Source organism: Chrysemys picta, chromosome 11 (genome assembly GCF_011386835.1).
Source record: "Chrysemys picta bellii isolate R12L10 chromosome 11, ASM1138683v2, whole genome shotgun sequence".
NCBI classification, from domain to species: Eukaryota; Metazoa; Chordata; order Testudines; family Emydidae; genus Chrysemys; species Chrysemys picta.
Window position 1 is genome coordinate 53,814,575 of NC_088801.1, and position 22,140 is coordinate 53,836,714.

Below are 22,140 nucleotides of genomic sequence, written 5' to 3' on the forward strand. Positions count from 1 at the left end.
GCGTGGCTCTGTGATCCAGGATAAGGACTGCTGCAACTGCCCTCCCCCACCACAAAGTCTCATACCCCCCCCCCCCAGACAATGAAAACCACCTCCCAGACTGACCAGGGTGCCTAGTGACTGCACTGTGTGTGTGACCTGCTGCTGAACCTGCCCCCATGTCTATACCAACCACCTTTCCCCCCCTTAAAACAGACTGTCCTCTAAAAAAACATGATGGAAACAGCAATTAACAGAAACGTATTTTTTATTAGCAAATGGACAGTTAGGGGATGAAACTGGGATGGGGGCTTGGGTGAGGCAGGAAGGAAAGGACTTATCAAATTTTGGGGAATGACCGCCTTCTGCCACTTGAGCAGTCTGCAGGGGTAGAGTGACAGTTTTCACGGGCTCTGCAGCCCCTCCTTCTTGGTACTTTGGGTGAGGGGGGTATGGGACTTTGTGGCAGGGGACGGTGGTTGCAGATAGACTGCAGCGGGGCTCTGTTCTCCTGCCTCCGGTCCTGCAGAACATCCACAAGGCACTGGACAGTGTCCGTTTGCTCCCTCATAAGTGCAAGCAGCGTTTGAGTCGCCTGCTGGTCTTCCTGCTGCCACCTCTCCTCCCGTTCGCTGTGTGATTGCTGGTATTGCGACATGTTCTCCCTCCACTGGGTCTGCTGGGCCGCCTCGGCTCGGGAGCAGCCCATAAGTTCTGAGAACATGTTGTCCCGTGTCCTTTTCTTTCTACGCCTAATCTCCACCAGCCTCTGGGAGTCTGATGACAGGGTAGGTCGGGAGACAACCACAGCTGTGGGATGGGAAAAAGGGAGTGAATTCCTCAGAAAGATAAATTTTTGGGTGAACAAAGAAAATAGTCTTTCTCTGTGAAAAAGACTATTCACAGCACCTATCACATGCGCACTCAGGACAAGGTTGAATTTTCGACCTTCGCATTCAGTCCCTGGGGTCTTGCAGTGCAGATCACAGGATCGGAACAGCACAGCAGAATTTGGGTAGCGGGCTGACATGGTAAGCTGTAGACTTGTGGCAGCTTAAAACTTTAATAATAGCACTGCCCTACTTTCACGTTCAAAGCAATGCTCCTAGCGTTGGCCAGTTCCTGCTGCCAGCAATCTGGCAAGCATGAACTCTGCCCCTGTCCCACCCCCTCGCGGCTGTGCCCGGGAAAGATCCCTCTATGCTGCCCCTCTCCTGCCTCCACCGCATGGCTGTAAACCGGCGGTTACAGTTCTGTAAAGGAACAGGGAAGCAGTCCCAATACTAACATTCCCCTAATTCAAAGCAGGTCACCATGAGCGACATCACTCTGATGCGTATTTCAGACAGCGACAAAGAACGCATGCTTCGGGAAAGCCTGCAAAGAGCAGGGCTGTAGGCCGCCATGCTGTGCAAGGCAATGATACCGGAGTACTTGATGGTAGCCTGGCGCGGAAACATTTCATACTACGGAGGACACAACAAGGCCGCTCTCCCAAGGAACCTCATGCAAAGGCTTTCCAATTACCTCCAGGAGAGCTTCATGGAGATGTCCCATGAGGATTTCTGCTCTATCCCCGGACATATTGACCGTATTTTACTGTAGCTGCACTGGCAAGGCCTAAACAGTAGAACGCCTAGGGCAAACCAATCAAGATATACCAGACATTGTTAGATTTTTTTGCAGCAGTTGCACTTCCAAAGACTAGAACTTTAAGTGCCTAGGACAATCTAATCATGAAAAACCCACAGTTAATATTAATGTTCTTTTCAGAATAAATGTTTACATGTTTAAACCACTTACCGGCTGATCCTTCCCCTGATTCTGGGTCCGGGTTAACGCCTGGGGACGGTTGGTACGGGATCTCTGTGAGGGTGATGAAGAGATCCTGGCTGTCTGGGAAATCAGTATTGTAAGCACTGTCGACTGCCTCGTCCTCCTCATCTCCTTCCTCATCTTCCCCATCCACTACCATCTCAGAGGAAGCGAGCGTGGACAATATCCCATCCTCAGAGTCCACGGTCAGTGGTGGGGTAGTGGTGGCGGCCGCACCTAGGATGGAATGCAGTGCCTCGTAGAAATGGCATGTCTGCGGCTGGGATCCGGAGCGTCAGTTTGCCTCTTTGGTTTTCTGGTAGCCTTGTCTCAGCTCCTTGATTTTCACGCGGCACTGTGTTGCATCCCGGCTGTATCCTCTCTCTGTCATGGCTTTGGAGATCTTCTCGTAGATCTTTGCATTCCGTCTTTTCGATCGCAGCTCCGAAAGCACGGACTCATCGCCCCACACAGCGATCAGATCCAAGACTTCCCGATCAGTCCATGCCGGGGCCCTCTTTCTATTCTGAGATTGCACAGCCATCTCTGCTGGAGAGCTCTGCATCGTTGCCAGTGCTGCTGAGCTCGCCACGATGTCCAAACAGGAAATGAGATTCAAACTGCCCAGACAGGAAAAGGAATTCAAATTTTCCCGGGGCTTTTCCTGTGTGTCTGGTCAGAGCATCCGAGCTCGGACTGCTGTCCAGAGCGTCAACAGAGTGGTGCACTGTGGGATAGCTCCCAGAGCTATTAGCGTCGATTTCCATCCACACCTACCCTAATTCGACATGGCCATGTCGAATTTAGCGCTACTCCCCTCTTTGGGGAGGAGTACAGAAGTCGAATTTAGGAGACCTCTATGTCGAACTAAATAGCTTTGTTGTGTGGACGGGTGCAGAGTTAATTCGATTTAGCGCTGCTAAATTCGACATAACCTGCTAGTGTAGACCAGGCCTTACATTTCACTTCCTGTAGGTCACATGTTTGCTCTCAATCATGTGCCCTGCAACTCACAGTTTTGAAGGGCTAAAGGCTGCAACAGGCACAGTGGGATGTGTGCATATACCCCAGTGCCCTGTTACCATCTCCTTATCCCCGTATTATGAGAGAGGGAGAATGGAGGTTCCTGATCCACATTCTCCATACCACTCCACTTTTATCATGATCCCTCTTGTAAATGTCCTCGCTGAAATAATTAGTTCCAAACTTTTCAATCTCTCTTGATATGAGAGATTTCCCATGTCTGTAATTATTTGTGTTGCTCATACCATTAATTTTGGTTGGTCCTTTACCTATCAGTTGTGATTTCTTCCCCCCTCTAGCCCCCCATGAAGCTAACCATTTTATTTTAATACTTTAAAAAACTGACATATCAGTACAGAAATCTATTATTCAATTATATTTATTTTGTATTGTCTAATATATCGATGCCTAGTTTGAGATAAAGCAAATGTATAATTTAATTTTCCATTTAGAAATGCCATGGCTGGGTGTTAAGCTGTTGTTGCTATAGTGAAACGGCACTAGCCTTGGTAACGAATTAAACTACTGTATGTTTGCCATAGTGCAATATAACAAGTCAATTTAGGTTCTGATCTTTGTAAATAATGAATGTTAAAAAAGTATTCAAATTTCACAGCTGCAAACTAACCTGCCTTTAGATGTGCCTCCAGGAATTAACAAAATGTTTATGCATGAGTTTAAGAACTTAATAGCAACTGCAGGAGCTCTCTCTCTCTCTTTTACTTTTAAGCTAAAACTTCATAGCAAAGAAGTATAATTTATGGGTAGGCATTTTTGTTCCTAACAAATTCCCAAAGCATGCAAGCAGCACGGTTTAAAAATAAGCACCATTTCCTCAGGTGATAATCTTAGGGAACGTATAAAGGAAGTACCGCAGCATTATGCTTATAAATGCCTGCATTCTTAATGAGTTGTATCATTATAGCTAAAGATGGCTCACGCCAAAACTCCATCTAGAAAGCTTGGGGAAGGAGAGTAAAAGCTTGAAAATTATTCTGAATTTAGCAGTTGAGGTCCCACTCTCTATAAAGCCTAATGTGAAGATCACCACATGGTGGCTAATAAAGCATGTGCCTGATCAAACTCCAGCTGAAATCTATTTTTTTCCCCTTAACCTCTGAGGATAGGACAAGAAGCAACAGGCTTAGATTGCAACAAGGGAGATTTAGGTTGGACATTCAGAAAAACTTCCTAATTGTCAGGGTAGTTAAGCACTGAAATAAATTGCCCAGGGAGGTTGTGGAATCTCCATCATTGGAGATTTTTAAGTGCAGGTTGGACAAACATCTGTCAGGGATGGTAAAATATGGGGACAAATTGCCTAGGGAGACTGTGGAATTTCGGTGGGCTTTGGACAAGGTCTTTAGGAGTTATCTTTGCCTTAATCTCCTGTCTTTATAAAGTAAATGAATCAAAGTTAATCACAAAGTATTTTTTTCCAAACAGTAATAATCTGTGTTCCAAAAGAAAACAACTAACTGTTGTAATTAACTATATATCTGAATATCAGTCCTTAGAACACTTAGCAAATTAACATGTAGTGTGATTAATGTGCAAGTTAGCAGTATGCAAGTGAACAAGCACAATAAAAGAAACCCCAAGGATAATGCATCACAAAATGTACTTTGTTCACTTATTTTGACTGTAGTTTCATTTAAATTATTTCTAGTAATGCTTAATATGATATTAATTGGACTGAAGTGTATTTTGTTAAATTAATGTATCATGCACCTTTCATTTAATTTAGTAGCAAAAGGTTGCTCTGAAGTCTCATATTACTGAGACTTATTCTTTATCACTTGGTTCTGCAATTTTTCACATGGATATTACATAAATGCACACGCATGCTCACAGACTTGTCAAAAGCGAAAATGTCTTGCACTTTATGAGCAATGGATTTTTGGATGGAAGTGTCAGATGTGTCCAAACATGTCTCAGAGAACTGTCAGCAATGATAGTTTTGGGGGTAAGGAGTGCAAATAGGGTGATAGGATGATAATTGTTTTCATAGAGTAGTGGGGATTTATTTAAAAGACTTAAATAACATTTGGAAAACTCCAATGTGCTGCTGAGCATTTAAATCCTGTATGTCATGCTCATAACAAAATGCCTATATTGTGTGAAATAATACAGCATATTCTTGGCACAGTGTTTATTTTCTAAACAATTTAAAGCATCATTGCCTATCTTCAGGGTGCTACTTTGTGACCTGAGACTCATTTCTCTGAAACACTTAAGGATTCCCTGTGTTTTCTTGTGCAAGCATTTAAATAAATGTGTATATATCTAATTATGACTGAAAGAAAGGTGGTTGATCAGTGAGGAAGTGGAATGGTGAAATTTTAAAATACAGACCTTGATCAAACATCGGCTGTGCTGAAACAAACAATAAATAGGATCTGTCATTTTGTGAGATGTGGAGCTAGTGTGCACAAGAAAAGGTGCAAGTAAGATCAGAAGAGATAAAAGATGTGTAGCATACAACAAACAGTGTTTAGGGCAGCATTTTTCAGAATGTGGGGCACATCCCATTGGGGGAGGTCATCAAATATTAGCCAGGAGAGAGCTGACTGTCCTCTCAGCTATTCTTCAGCATATCAGAATATCAGCTGTTTATGGGTGTGAAGAAAGCTTTCAAAATATGACCCAAGTCAAACTGATGCAGACTACTTCCTGAATTTGCAAAGTCTCAAAAATTAGTTCTAACGTGAACTGCCTCATTCATTTTAGTGGATGCTAACTCACTCAAATGATGATTCTTTAAATCAGGGGTCAGCAACCTCTGGCACGGGGCTCACCAGGGTAAGCACCAGGGTAAGCCAATAGGGGCGACGGGAAGCTGCGCGGGTAAGGGAATGTGCTGGCCGCAGCTTCCCGCCACCCCTATTGGCCTGGGACAGCGAACCGTGGCCAGTAGGGGCCGCAATCGGTCAAACCTGCTGCATCAGCCGGTAAATAAACTGGCCCAGCCCGCCAGGGTTCTTACTCTGGCGAGCTGCGTGCCAGAGGTTGCTGACCCCTGCTTTAAATATTTACCTTGTTAACTATTTCACCATAATAAGGGAATTAAAGTATCATATTCTGAAGATCTACATCAGCATTTCCCACAGTGGGAATGTAGCAGGCCACAAAGGACTTGCCAGAGGACATGGAAGATGTATTAATTATACCTTTTAATAACATATAGTTGAGTTATGATGGGAAGCATGATCAGTTAAATTTCCTGGAAGGGGACAGAGTTCATCTTTCAAGCATTTGGAAACCACTCACTAGAGTGACCTGCCCACCACTACACAATTGCTATATGCAGGACTAGTGTTGCAAAAGCAAGGGCAGAAAGCCACAGTGAAAAGGAAGGAATGGATCCACAGCCGTGCTATGTGTTTCTATTTCCAGTGTGGTAGGGAAACATGCAAGGAATGGATAATATAAAGCTTCCCCAGGTATCTTTAGAAACTTCTGCTATCTGTGGTGTTGTCTCTGCATATTCTGTTTGGAGTGTCCGTCTTTTTAACAGCATTTGCAAATTGTTCAGTGTAGCCCTTATAATCTCCCCTCTTTGGTGAAACTGGTAACTCTGCTTCTTTATACTGGTAGGCATGCTCTCTTTTCATTATTGCTACCATTGTGTGTGGCGGTATTTTTTTTTTTTTAATAACAGTTACCAACAACAATTCCCTATCCTTACAGGGTGGTGTGCTGCATTAGCCACCACCATTAGCCACTCCTGCTAGGTTATTTGCTGGCTTTGGGCATTTTAATTGTATGGTCGTGACATTGCAACATTTCCCACTTCAAAGTAGATTAAGGCACAACTTTTCTCGGTGTAATGCCCACTGAGAAGATGGGGGCCCAAGAGTATGAAAAATGATGGCTTAGGAGACAGATGGAAACAGAGGAAATTTTGAATGTGAAAGGGCTTTTTCACACTGTCAGGGAACTGTCTGAGAGGCTCATTCCCCACTGCAGCGGTATCAGGGCAGCAGATGGCACAGTGTTAACAGCACAGGACGACATCAAGAGCCACAGGAAAGTATATTTCAGGGAGCATCAAGGGACATTATAGACAGTACCGAGTGTGAGGCAATCATCAACAGAGCCATAATATAACCTTCACCTTTTCTGGCAGAGATTGAAATTGCAGTAAACAAGCTCAAACTGGGAAAGGCACATGGTACAATGTTACAGATGAATTCATAAAAGAGGCTGGCAACTGTGCACTCAGTGTCCTTCATAAAATCTGTCAACAGGCAAATGGGAAATGGGGGACTGGCCAAAGTACCAATGCAAATCAATCTAGATCTTGCTATGCCTCCTCCCTCTCTTCCCCCGAAACAACAACACATATTGGAAATTGCATGCAGAGCCAGGCAAGATGGGGGTCAGAATAGATTGACTAAGAATTGGGAAAGGAGAAAAATATATATATTTTCAGCTTGAGACTTGAGCAAGATTTGAGATAATTCAATCAACTGCTCTATGTGAACTTTGTGATTGCAAGCGAGGTTGGGATGGTGGTATGCAAACTGAAGCAGCTTGTTTTAGTTTCTATACCTGACTCGATCAATTTAATTTTGTCAGAACTTGTATGAGAAAAAAACAACCAGCGCTGCACACGGAATCAGATAAGACACTATTGTGGGCCTGGGGTTTGAGAACAAATCTTTCAATTGAGTTAGATTTCTCTTCTCTTGCTATGTTTTATAATGTAAGGGCCAGATCCTCAGCTGGTGTAAATTGACCTAGCTCCACTGAAGTCAATGGCTCTGCGCTGATTTTCACCAGCTGTGGATCTGGTCATTATTGATTGTTGAAGGGCTTTTCTACGGCACTCCTTATAAAGAGCATGTATATAACTAATAAAAGCAACCAGAAGTCCGGTGGCTTTTGTGGGTGAAAACCTCACTTTTTCAGATGCACCTGAAGAAGTGGGTTTTTTACCCATGAAAGCGTATGCCCAAATAAATCTGTTAGTCTTTAAGGTGCCATCGGACTCCTGGTTGTTTCTGTGGATACAAACTAACACAGCTACCTCCTGATATATAACTAATGATACATTACTTATGTTTTATAAGCAAATGTCACATTAATTGTGTAGAAATCATTGTCAACAAGATGCTGAGTGCTGAAACTGGAAACTTCATTGTGCTAGTTCAGCAAAGCACTATAACAGGAACTAAAGTTTGGGAGGGGGGTTGTTTGTTTTCTCCAGCTAGCACATGATTTCTGTGTGATTCCCCCAAAGGTGAGGGGCATTGGATAGGAAAGACATAGGCCCTGGAAAGCTTGGAGAATGCTTTAATGCCTAGCACCTCTACCCCTAGCTATGGAACTTCAACCACAATTTTAAACTGCAGTCTCCTGGATGGATGATGATGTCAACATTGCCTGCCCTTCTCTAGGGCGTTAATCAGCTGCATCCCTTCCTGTAGAAGAGTGGCTCTTCTAGCACAGAAATGGCACATCTCTTCAGGAAAGAACTGAGCTCACTTTCTTCATCTTTAAGATTTAGTGGATCGTATAGAAAAAGAGCTAGTGTAAACTTGGTTGATTTAATAAAAATTCACAAGGATTAGTTTTTACAAAATCATATTGTTTCATGTTAATCAAGCCTGAATGGGTTGCCACTACTTTGCAGAGGCAAACCAGGGAGTGAAAACCATTCCTTTCAACATCTTAATGTTGACTTCTGAGCTGGGGAAGATTCATAAAGGAACACTGGTGGTAGCGCAACAGCTGTCATTGACAAAACAAAACAAAATTGAATAGAATATATTGGAAGGCATAACATTTGCAAGTTTGGCCCTGGAGCTGGGTCACTCATTTTCCTGCATTTTCTTTTTTTAAAGCTCTTTAAAAATATATATAACAAGTTGAAGAACAAGTCATATATTCCCCCAGATGCTAGGTTGGCTGTAACTAGCTCAGAGTGCTGGAAGTAAAGGAACATATCTAATGTGCGTAATCTTTTAAGATGCACAATTCAATTGACGTGTTAAACTTGTCAGAAAAAAGGATTTTGAACATAAGGCAAAATTAGTGAAAGAGTCTACTGTGATTTTTTTTTTTTTTTGTAACCAGACCAAACTTTCAGAAAATGAAAGTTTTTCATCTCAGTGGATTTGGAAGAGCTGAAGGACAAGGATGAAATTCAGCTTGCTGTATCGCTTGCTCTCAGGCTGACACTTACTGACATGAACATACTGTCAAAACAAGAAGGAAAGCAAGGTTATGCAGCCAATGGGGAAACAAACAATTACCTTCTGTAAACCCTTTTGAGTTGAGTCTATTTTCTGTGATAGCAGTGACCGGGAACTGTGAAGGAGGAAAGTAAGTAGAAATCAAATGAATACAACAAACAAAGCCCATGAAGTGGAAGATGGAAAAGGGCACAAAACCTGTTCCATAGAGAAAGTAAAATAAGAATTTACCCAGATGCCAAAAATACACCCCAAAGTCTCACTTTAAAAAAGAAAAGAATGAAATATAAGCATAATAGTCTCACACCAGGCAACTATTCATTTCTTGAGGAGAGCATCATCTTCTGCATCCTCTCACTCTGTGTTGATGAGTAATGTCCCTTCAGGGCAAGTTTGTATCAACTTACACACCAGTTGGAGAATAGCCTTAATTAGGGATGACTGTGGTTAGCTATTCACCTGAAGCTGACAGGTAGGATTCAATAGACAGCTTGTTGCTGGTAGCCACTAACTAGCAATCCAGCATCCCAGCCCAAGATTTAACACAAATTGGAGAACAGGAGATATCTCTGGATATCTAGGCTACTACCGTCTCCATAGGAAGATGGAAGTGTGGCATGACATGGATGAGGACTTCCTTTGGGCACATAGGATGTCTTGGGATGTAAAGACACAGGCAGAATTCACCTATACTGGAGAAGTCTACTAGTGCTGAAGATTAGCTTCAGTAGGGAGCAAGGAAGTTGATGACCTCAGTTTGGGGATTTTAAAATCAGCAAAATGTTAGTTATTAGAATGTTAATGCAAATTTAATGATGATGATTTATTGATAAGCGCTCTTTAAATCCACTGCTGCTTGGAGGAATGTCAAAAGTTAAAAATTCACCCTTATGCAGAAGATCAGGACAAGGTGCACATAGAACTTAAGTCCTGTGTAAGCCCTGAATGGGTGAGGAACAGAGATAGTATTAACTTCAGGTGAACACAGGAAGTAATACATTTTAAATGTAGACGTTTATGAAGGGCTGAGTCTTTTGTCACTTTTCTGGTGCAAAAGCATTCCTAGTTTGGAGCCCCAAAGTGGATTGCAGATGACATAAAATACTTGTATATCTCACTACCTGATTTGCACCTACCACCCGGTAATTAGAGGTGGATGGTGTATTCAGATTTGCTCCTGCAAATCAGCTTGCATTTATATGGGACACCACCCTTTTGATATTTGGCCCATAGCAGCATACTCAAGATTTAGTTTGCAATTTGTAAAAGCATCCCTGGAGCAACACAGAGACTTTATTTCATTTAACATCAATCTCTCATATTTCTCATGAAGATGTTAATATATATTTCAGTTTGCTGATGCTCAGTTAGGTGCGGTGAATTGATTCAATAGTAATGCTTCATGTACTGTTGTGACTATTTAGAATGAATAGATACAATGTGTCAAATATGCACTGTCAAAAAACAGTAGTTCACTGAAATTTGCAAGCCTACATAAAGCTAAATATTCCACAGGTTCACCAGACTGGTGATTTTCAGTTTGTCATTAACGATATGTGGTAGTTTAAGGGAAACTTTGGTTGGTGGGAAATATCACATAATATGATCTAATGTTTGGAAATATGATATTTTGAAATTAGATGTGATTTTCAATAAATATGGTAATTTAATAATTTTGTCTCATTTTTTGATACACTCAGTAGACCATGATTTCCTTCAATTTATTCATTATTTAAATGTACACAACAAACATATATTTTTGCATTCTTTAACTCTACAAATTGATCACGAATATCCAAAATTTTAGCTTTGTTGTCATTGAACAGATCAGTCATGCGGCATTATAGGGTCAAATTCTTAATGCTTATTAATCAGCATAGCTACACTGAACTGATACTAATTTAAACCAGTGACGATCTAGTCCTGTATCTATTTGTTAACTGAATTAAGAGGCAAAATACAACCAATATTGCCTGAACCTAGATCAGGATTTGAACTTTGAACTATAGTGTTTAAAAGCATATTGTCCATCAACTGAGCTGAAGGACTAAGCTTTTGAAAGTTAATTAAAAACATTTGCAAAACATTTTTGCTGTATTTTGACCACGTTATAGAGTGGTCAAAATTTTTCAAAAGTAATATATATATATAAACCACATTTTTTTCCCTCTGACAGCTCTAGGTTGGATTTTGTGTTGCTGAGAGAGATGTTTTTGGAATGGAAACCATGAAAATCACCAGGGTCACTCACTTTCACATGTGACTTTCAAGGGTCAATGAGATCCTTAGCTGGTGTAAATTTCCCAGCCCTACAGACTTAAATTAAGTGGCAACTTTTACACAAGCCACAGATTTAGTCCCAAACCTCAAATTTCAATTAACCCAGACAAACTGAAATAAACACAAAAAGGCTAAAATGAAATCATTGTAAACCAAGAGTGCTGAATTTTACTTCTCAGTAAATTCAATATAATTCTTGGAGACACTGTCTACTTCAGCGAATGGCACTAGTCATAGCAAAATTTCCAGAGACGCATCATCATTTTCTGGAATACGAGGTCTCATTCTCCTCTCATCTATTCCAGTTACACAGTGGTGTACCTAATTTGATTTGCATTAAATTGGGTAAGGAAAGAGGCCAACACAGAGACCACATCACAATGAAGTTGAAAACAAAGTTTGTCTTCTCACTGCTCTCCCTTTATCTTTCCACTTTTTCATATCCTTTTGGGATCTTTTTTCTTTATATTGTAACATTGATACTAATTGTTGAGACAATACCTAGTCTAATTCCTAACACCCAGAGCCTGAACCAAAGCCCATTGAAGTCAATGAGAGAGTTAAGTGAGTTCACAACCAGAAAAGTATGACAAATGTCCAAGAATGACAAATGTAAGTAGGTGCTGTTTTCCAAAATCCTGTCCCATTTGCAATACTCTCCATTTGGAAATGAGAGAGTTGTTATATGTTTTGCCTTTGAATATTAGCATGTTTGTATACTAATTAAAAAAGTTAAAACTTCATGAGATCAATCATGACTCATCAAACTATGATTTTTTTTAAATAAAACATGGCAAAGCTAAATATTTAGATTTTTTTTTAATGATGTACATTCTCTTGGGCAGGGATTTTATCCAAATGTAGAGGAGGACAGAATCCTTGCATCTCCTTACTGCTCTCTATGAAGGCCTCTTTCCTTTAGAATGTTTTCTCCTTTCCTTCCCTGGTCCAAAGCAGACTCGATCTGTTGACCTTTCAGGCATACTGAACAACCAATCTGATTGAGAAGCTTGATGGAGCACTGAGACCGTGGTGGAACAGAAGATGGGCTGTTTCTTTGGTGTGTATGTGTGGTGGGAAGTTCAGGATTTAAGTCATGTTGGTCTACTGACTGGTAGTTAGAGGAGGTTTATTGTGGTGGAGAGAAGGTGGTGTGCTTTTGTTTTGAATGATCTATGTTATAACCTCTTTAGTACTAAGTTCTTAAATGTCTGTCAAAAGTGTACAGAGCTTTGGATGGGGGCCCTTTGTTGTTGTGTTATTTTTCTTAGATTAAAAATTAAAATAAAATAAATGCATAAATAAAATATTGGTTTCTATATACCACTTTCATAATAATGCTTTCACATCTGTTTGTAAGTACAAAAATATAGTTGATGACTAATTTCAGCAGCACTGAGGTGTCATATTTGAATCAGATTTAAAAAGTCACTATAGTAAGCTCAAAAGATTTATTTGAGCTTATTTACTTCTGATCAGTTGGAATTAGTAATTTCTGTATATTTTTAAACAGCTTTAAGTAATGACACATTATCACATCCAAAAATTCAGAAATATCATACTGAGCCCAAATTAACCTTTTCCCATGCCTACAACAAATGTATTTGGATTAAGTTTTAGTTTTAATAGCACAAGTGCAAATCATTGTTACTAAGATTTGCATACAAATTAAAATAAAGGTAAATGGCAGTTGAGATGAAAAATCACTGGTTAAACATCCTAGTAAGGCTTTAAATAGCAATCACAGATATGTATTTCTTGAGGCTAATTAGTGTAACCTCTGTGTCATCAGTACAATGGCAATCCCTGTCACAATTAGGTAATATGATTGTGTTCTCAATATGAGTCTTCCAGTTACCCTTATTTCTTCTAAAAATATTTTCTGGTTGTGACTGATATGGCAATTTCCTTCAATTCCTGTGGGAGATCTTATTGTATTAAGTTTATGTATAATTATGGGCCAGGGATTGTATGTAATTCCAGGGGGGGAGGTAACCACAGCTCATACAGGTATTAAGAACAGTGGGAGATGATTAGGCAAATTCACTCAGTTTGCAACATCTCCAGAGAGATTCCACTACTTGGAGAAGCTTGCCTATACTGGTTCAAACTGGATTCTACAAAGAGCCAAAGAAAGGACTTTTGAATAAATAGCCTGAATTTAAATTGATTTAGGACCTTCATTCTGATCCAGCAAATGGACATGATCTTCTGTCCAAAGGGGGGCCTTTGTGGAAGGGGTGGAAGGACTTGACCTACCAGCGCCCATAAGACTGATGGGTGACCTCTAAGTTTTTTTGTTTTGTTTTGTTTTTTAAAGTATGTGTAGGTTCTTGTATTGTTTTAACATGGTTTCTCTATAATGCTTTCACCTTAAGAATACATATGCTTGCTTAGAAAGCTGGTTGGTAATTTGTAACCACAGATGATACAATAGTCTCTGGAGAGAGAGCAAAGGTGTAAATCCAGGGAACTGTGTGGCCTTAAAACTCTGGTCAGATAGGTGTGAAATGTGGAAGCAGGGAGGAAATTGTGCCTTAAAGGGGTGTTTCAGAGTCACAATTCTTCCTAGGGCTGTTGCTGGGGTAATGCAGTTAATGCACTACCCCTTGCTCAATGCTATGCATAAATGTATGATAGTAAATATAAAGAAGTTCCAATAAGTAATTCATTTGAGAAGATACGGGTACTGGATAAAGTGGTATGGACAGCCTTAAATGTTGTGGCAGGTGTGCTAATTTAAAATACATACAGTTACAAAAAAATTAAATATGTCAAGCTTTTATTTCCTGAATAGGCAGATAAGGTTTAGATATGACACGCATCAAATAAGATTCTATCTCTTAACCACGTACAGATGAATCAGTTCCCACAAAGAGGCTAATGTTCAATATTTACAAATTGGAGACGAGTTGGAATTGAAAAATTGGAACTACATAGCTGTCCTGAAAAATGTTTAAGGTTTCTAACCTGTCCTAACCTAAACCTGGCAGATATCCTCAATTTAAAGCTGGTTGAAATTTTTCAATTGAATCCTCTTTTGATGGAAAATGGCTTTTATGTATTTTTTTTTAGATTTAGATTTTTCCAAAACTCTTAAAAATTAAAAAAAAAACATTGAGAATCATTAAAAAAATTATTTTTGTCAAATTTCACAGGAAAATTAAATAACTTCCTGACTGGCTCTGTTAAAATGCGGGCATTAAAGGCCTGATCTAAAGTCCACGGAAGCCAATTAGTAGACTCCCTCTGACTTTAATGGGTTTTGGAGCAGGACATAGATATTCAAATTACCCAATTTCTCAAAAGTACCTGGAATTAAACTAAGAGTTGCCTCAACAGGTAGCATTTCTGTTACAGGATAAAGGGGGGGAAAAGATCCCAATGGATATGAGACAGTGGAATTAGAAGGGAAGAGTACACTGAGAAGACAAAATTTGTTTTCACTTTGATATGGTCTCACCAGGGCTGGCTCTAGGATTTTTGACGCCCAAAGCAAAAACAATTTTGCCCCCCCACCCCGTTTTTTAATTACCCCACCCCCGGCCCCGCCTCAACTCCGCCCCTTCCCCAAATCCCCAGCTCTGCCTCCTCCCCCCAGGCTCTCAAGCCTAGGAGGGAGGGAAGGAGGGAGGGGGAGAAGCGGCGCCTGCGCCGCGGCCGCTCGGGATCTCCCCCTCCCTCCCAGGTTTGAGAGCCTGGGAGGGAGGGCGAGTAGCGGCGCGTGAATCAGCTGTTTCATGCGCCGTGGCAGCAGCAGCGGAGGTGAGCTAGGGTGGCCGGGGCACATTTTTAGGGGCGGCATTCTGGCGCCGGCCATGCCGCCCCTAAAAATGTGCCGCCCCAAGCACCAGCTTGTTTTGCTGGTGCCTAGAGCCGGCCCTGGGTCTCACTATTGACCATTTTCCCTGGCAAATTTAACTCAAAGGAAGACAGGTAATTTATAGCATGGGTAAAAAGGTTACACTAAAATAAAACTCTCACTCAAAACCTGAACCAAGAATTTTTTGTCTTCATAGTTATCAATTTTGTGTGCAGCAGCACTTCTGGGTTTTGCCTGGGGCTGGAAACGGCAATGCTGTAAAATAGGCTGTTCATATGCTATTCCCAGCCTGACTGAAATGTGTGAGTCTCAGAAATCTCACACCAAGGCCCATTCCCAAGGGATTTCTTGCCCAGCTTTGCAGAGCCAAAAGGTTCAGGTAAACAGATGATATTTGAAATCATCATAATTTGCACCTTCAAGTCTTTTGATATTCACTTAGCAGTAGTAAATGTCTCAGTAACATAGGCACAAAGGAATTTGCATACTGGATCAGACCTGAGGTCCGTCTGATCAGGTATCTTGTCTATTGCAATAGCTAGCATCAGATACTTCAGAGGAAGTGTACGAACCCTGCAGCAGACAGATGTGGGATAATCTTAAAAGGGCTTCTCCCTCTTTTAATAAAAACTTTTTGTTCCAAACATTTCAGCCAGCTCTATTACATGGTCTTGTTTATGTTTCTGACTGAATGGTTTAAAAAGAAAAATAACAAATAACAAATAAATAATTCATTTTTTGGTTCACACTTTTCAGAAAATACACTTTCATGAAGAAACTCTTCCTATCCTCAAACATTATTACAAACACGGGACACTGTCCAAATATGCACAAGCAATAAATAATAAGCTTTATCCTGAAAGGAACTATGAGCAAGAATTTCTCGCTCTTATGCAAAGTCCATATAAAAGAAGCTGGCATTTTCAATACAAGTATATTGTTGCAAATTCAAACCCAAAATAATTTCACAAATCATAGTGAGCAATCTCTGTACTTTTATTGACCAAAATATTCAGTTTTACTTTTCATATATAGATAGTGTGACAAAGTCAGGCTGGAAGGCTCCAAGAGGGTGCTCATGTTGGATTCCAGGAAGTGGGCGGGCGCAAGCCTGCCCACTGCTAAAGGATCCTCCCACAGAAGGTAGATACATTAGCCCCAGAATGTTAAAAGCCCTCTTCCCTACTAGCTGAGAAGGGGTTACCTCAGATCAATGAGGGACACCTGATTCCAATTAAGGCCTGCCTGAGGCCTTTTAACCCTCCCCCCCCCACCTCCAGCCCCTTGTGAGCAAAGGGGGGGGGGGGAAGAGAGAGACAAGTTACTGCTAAGCTAGTGGTAGTAGAGATAGAAGCTTCTCTAGGGTGGGAGGTAGGGCTCCTTCCTATAGGGAAAGTTGCCAAACCTGAGGCCTGCTGGGGGAGGACTGACACCCCAGGGCAACCAACAGGGTGATACCCTGCACCAGGAGAAGGCAATGAAAGATAGCCTCTGGGTTTTCTTTGTTTATTAGACTGTTTTCCATTTTGTTTGGTGGAAACAAACAGGCCTATCCTGAAAGTACAACCAATAGAGCACAGAAGAGGGAAGGCAAACCCTGCTGTGAGTGGGGCTGATTACCCCAGGCCTGCCATCGCCAGAGGGAGAAGCACTAAATCTGGTGAGACGAAGGAGATGCTTTGCCACAATAGAGCGATATGGATATATATGCTGTGTGATCAACTCTTTTATCACTTAGCATTACATGTAATTTTTTTTTTTTGGCTGTTTCTAGAGGGGGTATTCAGCATGACATCTGGCTAATGTATTTCTCAATTTGTCTGGCAGTCAATCAGAAAGCGGGGTTATCAAGTACTCATTTTGTTTTCTCTGTCTGCGAGGGACCCCTGGGCATCTAAATGTAAATTTAATCTACTTCTGATATGCAATTAAAACAAAAAGAAGAAATTAAAGAATATGTGAAATGAGAAAAAGCAAAAGAAGTTTGTAAAAGCCCATTTTATTTTGCAATTTCAGAAAAAGTTAGTTAGATTTAAAAGAAAGATGTTTTTGTTTTCTCTTGCTGTTAGATTCTCCACTGTCTTAAAAATAAGTTTTTAAGCCAAATTTTACTTTTTACATGAAAAAGGTTAAAGATACAAATTTACTGTGAGTTTATTGAATGAGTATTAATTAACTAGATCTGAGAGCAAAAGAATGGTGCAATAGATTCAAAGGCATGCAATAAGTGCATTAATAACTTTCTGTATGTCCCTCATAAATGCATAAAATAGTCTAAATATGAATCATGATAGCAACACATCTTACAATTTATATTACCAGGATGCCTATATGAATTATTGTATTTTCCAACTAAAGAGGACATAAAACTTTTTTCATTAATGACTGCTAAAAATTTACATGGTATTGTGTAGTTTGTAATCAAATGCTGTATGCTCAGAGGTATGCCCCCACCCTGCTGTTTGTCCCTTTTGGGGTATTGCACCTCCCCAATTTGGCAGTAGGAGTGGACCTGTCCCTAGGTTCCCCAGAAGGCAGGTATTGTAATTTTCTCTGATTGTTATATGGGTTTAAGCAAAGGAAGAAGACTCCTTGGATACTTCCCTTTCTTCACTGTGCAGCCACATAAAAGCCAGGCACAATCTGTCCCCAGATTATAAATGTATTTGTTACTAAATTATTGAGGGACAAGTGAGCATTTCAGGTTTCTTTGTGTGTGTGTTTCTCTAGCCTGAAATGTGCACAATACATTCTATAAATAGTTTTTTTTTTAATATCAATCACAGAAAAGTTGTTCCGTTTTCTATTTCTGGGATTAATTCATTCCCTTATTGTCAGTGCTTATTATTTAATGCAATCCTATTCATTAAGTGTTCTCTAGAGGGGTTTTGTTTTGGTTCTTGCATTTGTTTGTTTTCAAGGCAGAATCTCTGGCACCTGAAAAGGTATTTTTGGAAAAAAGTGTAAAATCCTGAAGAAAAATAAACATTAAGCTTAATAACTAAACTTGCATTATTGCAGTGGGGATAAAAACATCAATGAATTTGTCATATTTTTGCTAATTATTTCTTTATATATCACCTGCATTCATTTACATTGGAATCATGAATTTCTGTAGTTAATTTGCACATGTTAAACAGCCCTACAGGTACTTCAGCTGAATTCACATATCTATCTGTATTAGGATTTTATATCATAGTATCTGAGTACTTTTCAGTAAAATCACTGGAAAACAATAGAGTTCCTAGTGGACTTCATAGAGTCTTTGACATTTCTCATGGTCAAACCTCAGATGGGGTTAGGATTCATATTTGTGCATGGAGTCATGCAAAATATTACAAGTCATTGAATTTAATAATTTAACAGATGATGCTTAAAACTACAACTGCGTGAAAATGCTAATTTTAATTCCTCAGGGTTCCCTGCTTCTCCCCTCCCCCCACACACAACTGAGATTTTTGTGGGTGAGCAGAATGTTTGAATTTTTGAAAAGAACAACTTTGTCAGAATTTAGATATGACACTAACTGGGACTCCCCATATTGGGCCTCCCCATATGGCACCTGAATGTGTTCTCCTAGTTGGTGGTGGTCTCAGAGAGGTCAAGGCCAGAATGGGCATGGAGAACATAGCTGTAGAGGTGGCATCTTCATCTCATCATTAAAACCCATTGAGGTGCTATGAGGAAACTTGTATTCCTAACTTCATGTAATAGCGCTCTTGTAGACAGAGGACTTTGGTCTCCAGGGGTGACATTCCATTGTTGTATTTTGTTTGTTTGTTATAGCACCTAGGAGCCCCAGTTATGGACTAGGTACTCAGTGTGCGAGGTAGAGCATTAAATGCACTTATTTTCTTAAGACATGATGAAAAACACGCAAGAAATCCTCTTCCAAGTAATTCTTCTCCTTATGCCAAAGTATTCTGTCTCCTCATGCCACTGCTCACAAATGCTTTCTTTTTATTTTAATAAGAGTAGCAGGCAGTATGATTCCTCCTGAACAATGGTAATTCAGCATATTCCTTTGTTTTCTTGTATATATTTTGTTAATTGTTACAATAGCTATACTAAAGATTCTCATGATGTCAAGAATTAACATACCTGGGACTAGCTATCATTTTCCTCTGCCTTCAGTAGAGCTATGCTGAGTAATCACAAGAAAAATGTGTTACAATACTATTACTGCAGAGTCTTTTTTTAAAAGCACAGTGGACATCTCCTTTAAGGCTAGAGTTAATCAAAATTGTGCCCCAAAACAATGTATCAAAATACTAAAATTGAAAGGAAAATATTTTATACCTTCTCGAACCTTAATTTGAAACCAGTGACTTTTAAGCAGCCAAATAGTTGAAAGATAAAGAAGTGTTAGGGGGTATAATTGTAATAGTCTGAAACTTTTATGTGATATTTATATTTTAACATGCTATTCAGTAATCAGTAGTAAACTTCTGATCTTGAGGCTCCATGCTGATATTAAACAGGCATCACACAGCCTGCAACTGTTTGTCTGAAATCCCTTTTTTGTTTTCTTCTTCTATATATTTTTTTCCCTCTTAGCTTCAACAGACCTGCATTTTCAAAGGACCCTGACAGAACCTTTAGATGAAACATATATCATATTTATTTGAAAGTCATTTAATGTTGCATAAATTGAAGGGAGGGGAAAAAATCAGTGTTGTAATGTGGTGGCTATGACTCAGTCTGAGACACATTCAGAGTTCCAGAAGATATTAAAGAATTGCTTTAGTTTAGAAACTAAGAAGGGCAATTTAAAAATAGCAGAGCTTAGTAGTGTTTAAATCAAGATGTTTTTGATTCCATGCCCATAGGTCTTTCACAATTTTCATTAAAATATTAATATATTTTTATTTTAAACCATTGTACCATGTGGAAATATCCCATACAATATAATGGAAAACCATTATGAATGAAAGGAGGGTAATATAATTAATGCTAATCAACATGGCTTTATGGAAAATAGATCCCGTGAAACTAACATGATATTTTTTTCTGAGATTACAAGTTGGATTGATAAAGGTTATAGTGTTAACATAATATACTTAGAATTCTATAAGATGTTTAATGTACACCATGACATCTTGATTTAAAAAATAGAATGATACACAATTAACATGGAATACATTACATGGATGGAAAAACTGGTTCACTGATAGGTCTCAACATTGTAAACAGGGAATCATCATCAAGCAGATATATTTCTAGTGGGGTCCTGCAGGGATGGGTCCTTGTCCTTATGCTATTTAACATGTTTATGAATGACTTGGAAGAGAACATAAAATCATCACCGACAAAGTTTGCAGATAACACACAGATTTGCAGACTAATGAATAATCAAGAGGACATGTCACTAATACAGAGCAATCCGAATCTCTTGGTAAGCAAGTTGTGTGCAAGCAAACAATATGTGTTTTAATATGGCTAAATGTATACATCTAGAACCAAAAAACATAGGCACACACTTACACGATGGGGGATTCTATTCTAGAAAGCAATGACTCTGAAAAAGATTTGAGCTGGCCAGGAATTGGTGCAACACTGGCCGAAAGTGCCAATGTGATCATTGGATGCATAAATAGGGGAATTTTGAGTAGGAGGAGAGAGGTTATTTTACTTCTTTATTTGACACGGCTGTGACTGCTGCTGGAATACCATGTCTACTTCTGCCATCTACAATTAAAGAACAGAGAAGAGCCACAAGAATGATTAAAGGAAAACATGTCTTGTAGTGATAGACTGAGCCCCTGGAATCTATTTAGTTTAGCGAAGAGAGGATTAAAGAGTGACTTAACCACAATCTGTAAGAACCTATATAGAAAAAAAAATTGATAAGGGGCTCTTCAATTTAGCAGACAAAGGTATAGCAAGATCCAATGGCTGGAAGTTGAAGCTAGACAAATTCAGATTGGAAATAAGGAATAAAATGTTATCAATGAGAGTAATTAGCCACTGAAACAATTTACCAAGGGTCATCATGGATTCTCTATCACTGGCAATTTTTAAAGCAAGATTGGATTTTTTTTTAAAGATATGTTCTTTATTCAAAAGAATTATTTTGGGGAAGTTCTATGGCTTCTTTTATACAGGAGGTCAATCCAGATGATCAAAATGGTCCCTTCTGGCCTTGGAATCTATGAATGTTCTTGATTTCTCTATACACCTATAGAATATAATGGATATCTGCAAGAATTTTTGATCTATGTTATAGGGTTCTGTTAAATTCTACTGAGTAGATTTTTGGCTTGGCCTACATACCCAAGCAAGAGGGAGTAAGAACTCCTCCTCTACATAGGCTGCCTTTATATTGGGTCTGGGAACACAGAAGCAAACAGGGCTATTCACCCAATTACATTCTCCCTGGAGTAGGTGGGAGGGGAATGGTCCAGGGAATAGACAGAACTTTAGCTTTCCCCCTTTTCACTGGTCAGAGGAGCTGAGGCAGAGCATTAGGTGTGGTCATTTATTGCTGTATAGACCACCAATAAATTGCTGCCCTCTAGAAGCAAGGAGGAATCAAGTGAAGAACTGCAACTCAGATGTGTGTCTAAGGCACAATGTCTGCTCAAGGGTGTAGCTTACTTGCTAGCCTTGGCACAGGCTGAGCATTGTCACCAATGGCCTTGGAAAGGTGCAAAATGAATCCCTCTTCTCTCCTTGCAGCCTACCTCAGAGGCCAGCTGGAATTCAGTGAGGATAGGCACAATGCTAAGCCCTGAACCAAACTTGTCTCACCCTGTTGGGTTAAGGGTATCCTATACGGTCTGTCTAGTGAGCCAAGCTCCTATCATAAGTCTTAAAGTTGTCAGTTGTGAATGGCTCCTTTGTAGGCACTCTGGGGGAATGGAAGTCTCCCTCTTCCACTTCTCCCCCTTCATTAATAAACCAGTGTATGAGTTATCAAAATTTGGGCCATAGAATACTGGATCGTCATGGAAAATAGCTGATAGTTTATGCCTCCATCTCAGCTGGACTGAAAAACATAATCATGGAACAAATCTATTT

At 39.9% G+C, this 22,140-nt stretch overlaps 1 long non-coding RNA gene across 2 annotated transcripts in view; it reads right to left on the bottom strand.

Annotated features, from left to right (window-relative positions):
- Positions 1–239: 239 nt before the first annotated feature.
- The window catches only part of LOC101935863 (uncharacterized), a 53,720-nt gene continuing 31,819 nt past the window's right edge, over positions 240–22,140 (bottom strand). Inside the window, exons 4-6 of one of the 2 annotated variants that reach the window (XR_010591630.1) lie at positions 9,078–9,132; positions 1,783–5,193; positions 240–789 (exon numbers count right to left, since the gene is read on the bottom strand). This is a non-coding gene — a long non-coding RNA (uncharacterized LOC101935863). Of the gene's footprint in view, positions 5,194–9,077; positions 9,133–22,140 lie in introns of both variants that reach the window. The other variant, XR_010591629.1, reaches the window with a different exon arrangement.